Source organism: Chrysochloris asiatica, unplaced genomic scaffold (genome assembly GCF_000296735.1).
Source record: "Chrysochloris asiatica unplaced genomic scaffold, ChrAsi1.0 scaffold00007, whole genome shotgun sequence".
In the NCBI taxonomy this organism is placed as follows: Eukaryota; Metazoa; Chordata; class Mammalia; order Afrosoricida; family Chrysochloridae; genus Chrysochloris; species Chrysochloris asiatica.
This window is the reverse complement of record NW_006408525.1, coordinates 33,987,508-33,997,983: the sequence shown is the minus strand read 5'-3', so window position 1 is coordinate 33,997,983 and position 10,476 is coordinate 33,987,508.

Genomic DNA, 10,476 nt, shown 5'->3' with positions numbered 1-10,476 from the left:
ATCACTACCATGGCTGCACCAGTGGGCTCAAACACACGCATGGATGTGAGAATGGCACCGAGTTTCATTCTGTTGTACATAGGGGTTACTTTGAGTCAGAACCAACTCAATGGCACCTAACAACAACAAACACATGGTCTAACATCCATGTCTAGTGAGATAGGACGTTGTTTTAACCTTATAAGAGCCTGCTTCTGGTCATGCTCATTACTGCTGCTGCCCTTGCTTCTGCTGATGGTGGAATGGTGGTGGTGTCCCCTGACACACCAGCCTGTATCCCACCCATGGTCCAGTGCTGCAAGAATTTGGGCTTGGAGTCTTTAAAACCATTGTTGTTGTTAAGTGTCGTCGAATCGATTGTGACTCATAGTGCCCCTAGATAGGGTTTCTAAGGAGCAGCTGGTGGGTTTGAACTGTCTACCTTTTGGTTCGCAATCCAGTGCTGATCCTACAACTCCACACCACAAGGAGAGCAGTTTTCCTTTAAAAACAATAACAACCTGATGGGACCATGGACTCATATGTGGTTGTTGTTGTTGTTAAGTGCCGTCGAGTCGGTTCCGACCCATAGCGACCCTGTACAGGGTTTCCGAGGGTGTAAATCTTTACGGGAGTAGAAAGCCTCATCTTTCTCCCGCGGAGCGGCTGGTAGTTTCGAACCGCTGACCTTAAGGTTCGCAGCCCGATTCGTAACCACTACGCTACCAGAGCTCCTTAGACGTTACCTAAACAGACATTGGCTGTGTGCCGTGGAGTCAGTTCTGACTCATAGTGACCCTGTACGGGGTTTCCGAGGCTATAAATCTTTACGGGAGCAGAACGCCTTATCTTTCTCCCACGGAGCCGCTGATAGTTTCGAACTGCTGACTTTGCGGTTCACAGCCCGATTCGTAACCACTACGCTACCAGAGCATTAAGTGACATGTGGTGTGGCACTGCAGGATAAGCACTGGATTGCTAACTGCAAGGTCGGTGGTTCAAACCCACCAACTACTCCTCGGAAACCCTACACAGGGTCACTATAAGTCAGAACAGACTCAATGGCACGTGTAACTCCACAATTCTGATCAATCTGCTCCATGGAGCAAGGAGATTCATATTCTCCATGAAGCTGGAAACACTAATAACAGGACCTGCAATTTAATGAAATCTATGAACACAATGTCAGGAGCTCTGGTAGCATAGTGGTTATGAATCGGGCTGCGAACCGCAAGGTCAGCAGTTCGAAACTATCACCTGTTCCGTGGGAGAAAGATGAGGCTTTCTGCTCCCGTAAAGATTTCCAGCCTTGGAAACCCTGTACAGTGTCGCTATGAGTCAGAACTGACTCCATGGTACATAACAACAGTGAACACAATGTTGGTCTTATAAGTACAGTCACATCTAATTCTGCACCATACCGTGAGTTTTAGGGCTTACTTAGATCAGTGCTCTTCAAAACTTTGCATCAACCTTCCATTAGCAGCAGAAGAAAGTAAACCCTGTACCCCAACACTGCAGGTGGCCCAAAGTGACTTTATCTGAACATAAAAATGTTTTGAACAACTTAACACTGAGTGTCATGGGCATGGGGCTCTTATCTGCCAGGATCCTTTCCTTGGAGAAAATCCCTGTTTCACCCCCTGCTCCCCCTCCCCCGCATAATAGCTGTAGGCTGTCAATCATGATGGCTTCAGATCCGTGGTCACAGGGTTGGACTGCTGACAATCATGGTACCCCACTGGTACATGTCTCCACCAGGGCCTAACTACAGCCTCTTCAAAATTAGTTTATCAATATGAGAAAGATGTTCTTTTTCTTCTGTGGGTAGTTAACAAAGAAGGACAAGAATCAGAAGTTGCCAGCAGGCAGCTTAACTGCAACTTGGAGAAAGCCTTCAAACAGACAGGTGTCAAGCAAAGCAGAAAGATGGAAGAAAGTGTCACCGAATCAGTTCCAACTCACAGCAACCCTGTACAGGCTTTCCGAGGAGCGGCTGGTGAGCTTGAACTGCTGACCTTGCAGTTCAGACAGACTTTGCAGTCCAGCTCACCAACTCACAACGCCAGGACAACATGCTAGAGCTCCTGAATCTAGCCATACCTGAAGCTTCCTGGGCTTCCTAGTCAAGAGTTCCCTCTCTTCTCAATACATGGGGATTTGCTTAAGCTAGTTTCTTTTGCAAAAGAAAGATTCTTAAATTGTTTAGCAAAGTGACATTCCAGAAAAAGTGTTTTGTTTATCCTCTGGCTTCAGATTCCCTTAGCACATTGCCACACATCCCCGAAGAATATGTGAAGCTGGGTTTACAATCAAGGCCTCAAAGCTACATTTCAGAGATAAGGTAAAGCTCTGTCTTTGATAATTCTTCCAATCAGTGCTGATTCTGAACTCTTTGGCTGTAAATTATCTTGGCTCCTTCCACAGCCTGAGCCTCCTGAGAAGAACCTGAGGTCATTGCTATTCTTCCCACTGGCAGTTGAGGTTTATTCTGATGCTTGCTTGGGTCTGCTGTGTATAGATTCCACTCTATCCTGCTTTCCTACTTTCCTAACTGACTGTGGACAATCTAACCACTGAAAAATAAAATCCATGAGGAGCAAACAAAGGGAGAAATGGGTGTCAGACCTCTGGGGTTAGAGCAGAAATGAAAAAGCTACAAAGTAAGCAGTTGCCACTGAGTTGACTTGGACTCACGGTAATCCCCTGCGGCAGTGGAACTGAGCTCCCGAAGGTTTTCAATGATTGATCTTCCGGAATTAGATTACCAGGCCTTTCTTCTGCAGCACTGCTGAGTGAACTCGAACCTCCAACCTTCCAGCTAACAACAAATTGCACTAACTGTTTGCACCACTCAGGGACTCCTTGAATATGTTGCAGTGGCTGGGAAAACCCTCTGATGTAGAAGCCCTGAGTTTGGTTTTCTGGAACATGCAGAGGCAGGACCCCAACCCCAACCCCAACCACAAAACACTTCTCTTTTATTAAGAATCCATTGTCTGTGTGTAGCACTATACTTAGTGCTACAGGAACACACAAAAGAAGTAACAGACAGTTATAACGTAGTGGAAGGATAAAGCAAAAGTTCAGAGAACGAGCATGAGGAAGAATATAACTAAGTGTGTGGCAGAGCCAAACAAAGCGTATTAGATGAGTAATAAACAGATGTGGCAGAAGGCGACTGAAAGAGTGAGGTGAGACAGTACAAGAGGAGCTGTCATATGAAGTGAATCTGGAACCAGGCCCTGGAGGAAGTAAATGACAAATGTAAACGCTCTAGTTGGCCACCGGGAAAGAGGCCGGGCTTTCTGCTGGCTTGTGTAACTCGAATATGCTCTGACCTGTTTGCTGGTGAGGACACAGGCCAACTCTGTAGCTATTTAGCCTGTATCTGTAAGTCTGCACAAAACCCACTGTTTTGGTCAAAAGAATGCAGTCCATTTGGAACAGGGCACACCCTGTAGATGATGTCATGTCTGCAGATCAAAGTCAGGTTAATGTCACCTGCAAGGAAGAAGCCTTTGGAAATACAGTGCATTAGGCTCTTTCTGAACTTTCTGTTTCTAAGGTTAATTTTTAAGATAAAGACGTTAGTTCTGATTACAAGTTTTGGTATATGAAACCCAACACCTAATATCTGTTGCCTTTGAGTGGATTCTAATTCTAACCCCATGAGATAACACAGTAGAACTGCTTCAGAGAGATAGATAGCTCAGTTGTAATCTTTGCAGAAGGAGTTTTGGTGGTACCAGCCCCTCCGAGTGGCCTCAAAGCTGTATTTCAGAGATGTCTTAATTGTTGTCTTCAATCAGCACTAATTCTGAGTACTTTGGCTGATTCTGAACACTGCAGGACAAAGATCAGACAGTCTTTGTCTATGCCCCCATAGAGATTCACTAAGGAGCAGTTCTTCGCTGACCTACTGGGTCGCTGTGAGTCGGGATTGACTAGATGGCAGTGGGTTTTTGGTTTAATCTTTCCAGAAGCAGATTTCCAGGCCTTTCTTCCTATTGCCTTTCAACCTTTAGGTAGGAATACCTCAGTAGTAAATGAAGGTCATTTAAAATGCCTGATTCTTTCGGATAAAATTCAGAACTTAAAGAAATGCTAATTCTTGTTAATGTGCCAATTGCCTTTAATTGAAGCAGAAGCCCTGTTTTTCAAAGAGTAAAAATAAACAAACAAATAAACAACAAAATCCTCCTTTTCAACTTAGGAGCAGAATGCTAAAGACAGACACAATACATGGGTTTGTTGATTGTTCTTTCCCTGCAGGAGAGGTCTGCTAAAGCAAGGTCTTTAGCTATCCCTGAAACACGCTTTCAAGTTTCTTGTTTTTTCTGGCACGATAAAAACAACTTGTATTGAAACCACTTCTGTCAAGACTAGAAACTTTGGACTTATCGCCATTGCTAAAAGCAATCCAAAAACTACTCTTTAAGGCTAACTTTGCTGGCCTTTCTTTGGAGGAGACTTTTGAAAAATATAAAAAAGAGCCCAGACGATAAGCCGAATTGGAAAGACCAGTTCCTCCTTGGCAGTAAGTGTCGAATTGTATTGTCCCCTATCTGCGGATAAAATGGAGAATTGTAACCTTTGGAGCTGCCAACTCCTTACTTGAAAACCACTAGAAAAATCTAACAACAAATGAAACTGACAGCCTACTTCACCAGATCGGGAATGCATCTGAACTTCCAGAGACAGACAGCAAGACTGGAGTTCATTTTTCTTGAAACCAAGCTGCAGCAGCACCTAATGAAAACAATGATGGACACACACTTGTTTCTAAGGCATTTGTAGCCTGTGCTGTGGTTCCAGGCTCACCACAGAACCACGATCAATTTTTGCATCCTTTTCACTAAATGGATGGGATGTGAAATTATCCCACTGACAACAAGCATTCTCAAGGGCTCTGGTAATTGTGCAGCCCAGCTCATTAGAAAAGAGGCGCTAACAAAAGCACATTTGGTTACCATCAATTTCCCTTGGTCCTGGCATGTGTGAGTAACAGCAGTGAAAAATGAGTTCTTCAGTAAAGCCTATGCCTTCTCCATTAGTAGCAAGTTCAACCAGCAGAATACAGCCAGCAGGCGATTTCTTCTCCAGCCACCTGTAGAAAGTTTGTGCCACCAGCTAGGATTTGTAGATTCAGAATCCTGGAGTGTAATGTGCTACCTGGTGATTTCTGCATGTCACCTCCCTCTCCCATCTCACCCCACCCTTCTCATCTTTTATTCTGTCCCATTTGGGAGACAAGCGCCAAATGACCTCTTTGACAATGAACTATTGTGGACTTCTTCGTTTTCATTTCCATAGTTAAAGGCTTGACCTCTATGGGGTGCTTAGAGGTAGCTCCAGGCTCTTGCTTTCTTGTTGATTTGCCTCTAAAGCCCTGGCCCACTTAACAGAGACAAAGAATGAGGACAAAAGAAAGCCAGGTAAACACTAGGCTGCTAACTGAAAGGTTGGGAGCATCCTCAGAAGAAAGGCCAGGGGATCTGCTGCAGAACTACGGAATACACTTCTACTCTGAAACACACGGAGTTGTCAGGAGTTAGAATTCACTGGGTGGCAGGTGGTTTAGAAGAGAGCCTGAGATGGAGTGAAGGTGTGTGTAGGGGTGTGTTGAGTGTGTGAGTGTGAGTGTGAACTGCCCCAGGTGTCCAGACCTCAGATTGTTGCCAACAGAAGCTGATCCCGCACTAATGAAATATTATTCTCAGGAAGGTGCCTATAAAGTCAACTTCCTTGCTGTTATGAGAATGATTTATTGCCTCTAAAAGATTCCATCTTATTCAACCAAAAGTAAATGTCATAAACAGCATTCTATATACTTGTATAAATATAACTTAAGTAGGAAGGTGCCGTTTTGACACTAAAGGTATAAACAACAGGGAAAATCGTTCTCATCAAGTACACAGAAATGTGAGTTGGGAACAGTGCAATATCAAGTTCATCTTTTAGAAATTCTGGTTCCGTTTGAGATCTGGGCTGTCAATCTATTAACAGAAAGACACATTTCTTTTACGGCTTTGCTTGTCCAAAATCTAACGAAAAATAAATACGTGAAATGTCCCTGTTCATTTGCTAGCAAAGAATTTCCTTTTGTAGTCCAGAAAACAGATAGAGGAAGGCAACTCGCAGTTAGAGTGCTTGACATTATAAAGCACTTTATATACAGTGTGTATTTCATAAATGCTATCTAATTTAATTTTTACAACCCTGAGGGACCAGTCAATCCCAGCATGTCTGGTGCCTAATCTTAGACACCTTCCTTCATATCTGATTATGGCATACAGTTTGCCAATTTTCAGAAAAATAGAATACAATACAATCCACTTGACAGTATAACCATAATGAAAATAATTTAACTTTCTATTGTTATCAAAAAGGCACTTACTGCAAGTTGCCCCCCCCCCTTAATACCAACTATTATGGCATAGTTTAATCTTAATACTTTTACATCTTCTATAGTTTACAAAAAAAAGTGTAGGTTAGGCTGAATCTGTACTGAGTCGACATTCTATTTTAACACCAAATGATTTATGTAATTGCCATTTCTAATAAAATGAGGGGGCAGGATAAACAGGGGTTATTTGAACCTTTTGGTTCTGTGGATTCTGTATGGTATGTGGTATTACTTATTACTTTGAATAAACCCATTATAACCTGTTCTCAACATTTGTGTCTGAAGATTTAAAGCAGAATAAAATTATGGGCCTTTACTCTCCTAAACAAATATTTTTCTTTTCATTTAACTGTGAAATTAAATAATACTTGACATATAAACAGGTAGAAAGGTTGAGATAAATCTGTGCGTCTAGGCTGCTGATGTGGTGCTGTGGACTGCAAAGCTGTTTGAACCACATGGTCGGTGGTTCAAGCTTACCAGCCACTCCTAGGAAACCTTATACAGGGTCACTATGTGTTGGAACTGAGTCAACAGCTCTTAACAACAACAAAACTGCCTAATAGATTAAGAGGAATGAAGGAATTTGGAGGTATATCCCTAAGTTTTGAGAGCAATGTCATGGAAAACCACCACTGTTCCTCCAGAGAACATTATTTTGGAGAGTATTGAGATAAAGATTGTATATTTAATACATTTCTCTAGTTCATTTCCATCATCTTTCCTTCAAAGCTCACTGTCTATCCAACGTCTTTTAATGCTCTCACCACTTTCTAAGTATCTTGGGATAAAAATCTTAGAACAGCACTTAAAACAAAAACCCAAAACCCTACTGCCATCAAATCAATTCCGACTCATACCAGCCTGGAATAGGGTTTCCAGGGTTGGGCCATAAATCCTTATAGGAGCAGCAAGCTTCAGCTTTCTCCCTCACAGTGGCCAGGTGGGTTTGAACTGCCCACCTTTTGGTGAGCAGTCCAGTGCTTATCCTATAGTACCACACTGAGGCTTCAACAGAAAAATAGAAACTTTAAAATTTTAGAACTGAAAAAATATGTCTTAAAGAAAATGACATATTTTTAAACTATAGAGGTTTAAAATATGTTCTTTTCCATTATGGATTTCTGAGTGATGGTTCCCACTCCTTTAATTATAAACCACTTAAGAACATCTCTGTGGAACACAGTTTGAGAAATACCAACTTAGGCATTCAAGTCATGGTATCTTTAATTAGATTGTAAACAAAAGCTTTCTATATGAATCTGGTATTGAGTTCATGTTCTGTTGTTAGGTACTGCTGAGTTAGTACTGACTCATAGCAACCTAAGTATAGCACAATGAAACACTGTCTAGTTTCAGGTCTGCAGCCTCCTTACAACTGTTGTTATGTTTGAGGCCATTGTCGCAGCCACTGTGTCAAACCATCATGTTAGGGATCTTTCTAGTTCACTGATCTTCTACTTTACCAAACACAATGTCCTTTTCCAGGAAGTGTAGTTGTTGTCAAATCAGTTACAATTTATAGCGAACCTAAGCACAACAGACCGAAGAACTTTCCAGTCCTGTGTCATCTTCACAATTGTTGTTACGTTTGAGTCTATTGCTACCGCCACTGTGCCAGTCCATCTCCTTGGGGAAATCTTCCTCTTTTTCACTGGTTTCCCATTTTACCAAGCATGATGGCCCTCTCCTGGAACTGGCCCCTCCTGATAACATGTCTAAAATATGACACATGAAGTCTCGCCCTCCTGGATTCTAATGAGCATTCTGTCTGTACACAGATATGTTTATTTTTCTGTCAGTCCAAGACACTTTTAATATTCTTCTCCAACACCATAATTCAAATATATCAGTTCATGCATATGAGGGCATTGAAAATACCATGGCTTGGGTCAGGCTCATATTAGTCCTCAAATGGATATCTTTGCTGGCTCCAGTTGTGAGGAGTTTTATTTCTTTACATTGAGGCACAATCCATACTGAAGGCTATGATCTTTGATTTTCATAAGTAAGTATTTTAAGTCCTCTTCACATTCAGCAAGCAAGGTTGTATCAGTTTAAGTCTTCCTCCAATCCTGATGCCCCATTCTTTTTCGTATAATCCAATTTCTCGGATTATTTGCTCAGCATACAGACTGAATAAATACGGTAAAAGGATGCAACCCTGGCATACACCTTTCCTGATTTTAAACCATTCAGTGTCCCCTTGTTCTAACAACTGCCTCTTTATCTATGTACAGGTACCTCATGAGCACAATTAAGTGTTCTGGAATACCTATTCTTCTAAGTGTTGTCATAATCCACACAGTTTGTCATAATCCACACAGTCAAAAACTTTTGCATAGTCAATAAAACACAAGTAAAATCTTTATGGTATTCTCTGCTTTCAGCCAAGATCAATCTGACATCAGCAAAGACATCCCGAATTCCATGGCCTGAATTTCTGGCAGCTCCCTGTCAATGTACTGCTGTAAATGTTTTTGAATTATCTTCATAAAAATTTTACTTGCATTTGATACCTATATATTGTTCAATGATTTCTGCATTCCGTTATGTCACCTCTCTTTGGAATGGGCAAAATATGGGTCTTCTCCAATGAACTGGCAGATTCAAAATGGCCAACACTAGTCCATTTCAGCTCACTAATGCTTAGGATATTGATTTTATTTGACATTTTCCAATTTTCTTGCACCACTCGTCTACCAGTTTGTTGTACTATGGTGGCTTGTGAGTTGCTGTGATTCTGGAAGCTATGCCACCAGTATTTTAGATATCAGCAGGGTCACCCTTGGTGGACAGGTTTCAGATGAGCTTCTAGATGAAGACAGACTAGGAAGAAGGAGTGATGAACTACTTCCGAATATTTAGTCACTGAAAACCTTATGAATAGCAGAGAAACACTGTCAGATACAGTGCCGGAAAATGAACCCCTCAGGTTGGAAGGCACTCAAAATGAGACTGGGGAAGAGCTGCCTCCTCAAAGTAGAATTGACCGTGATGACATGAATGGAGTAAAGCCCGTGGGAGAAAATCCTGGGGGACCTTCATTTGCTGATGGGGCACAACTCAAAATGAAGAGAACATGAAATGTGCAAAGTATGAATCTAGGAAAATTGGAAATTGTCAAAAATGAAATGGAACACATAGACATTGATATCTTAGGCATTAGTGAGCTGAAATAGACTGGTATTGGCCATTTTGAATCTGACAACCCTGTGGTTTACTACGCTGGGAATGACTAATTGAAGAAGAATGGAGTTGCGTTCATTGTCAAAAAGAACATATCCAGATCAGTCATGAGGTACAACGCTGTCTGTGATAGGATAATATCCATGCACCTACAGGGAAGGCCAAGGAGCTCTGGTAGCGTAGTGGTTATGAATCAGGCTGCTAACCTCAGGGAGACAGTTCAAAACTACCAGCTGTTCTGTGGGAGAAAGACGAAGCTTTCCTTCTTCTTGGATCAACCATCAACACTCATGGAAGCAGCAGTCAAGAAATCAAACGATGTATTGCATTAGGCAAATGTGCTGAACAAGACCTTTTTAAAGTGTTGAAGAGCAAAGATGTTAGCTTAAGGACTAAGGTGTGCCTGAGCCAAGCCATGGTATTTTCAATAACCTCATATGCATACGAAAGCCAGACAGTGAATAAGGAAAACTACAGAAGAATTGATGTTTTTGAGTTATGGGGTTGGAGGAGAACATTGAAAGTGCCATGGGCTGCCAAAAGAACCAACAGATCTGTGTTGGAAGAAGTGCAACCAGAGTGCTCCTTGGAGGCCAGGATGGCCAAACTTCATCTCTCATACTTCGGACATATTGTCAGGAGGGACCAGTCGCTGGAGAAGGATATCATGTTTGGTAAGGTGGAGGGCCAGAGAAAAAGAGGAAGACCCCCAGCGAGATGGATTGGCTAAGTGGCAGCATCAATGGGCTCAAAGGTGGCAGCAATTGCGTGGCTGGCCCAGGACCGGGCAGTGTTTCATTCTGTTGTACATAGCGTTGCTACGAGTCGGTACCAACTTGATGGCACCTAACAACAACAATTTTCCTAGACTCATTCTTTGTACATTCCATGTTCTGATT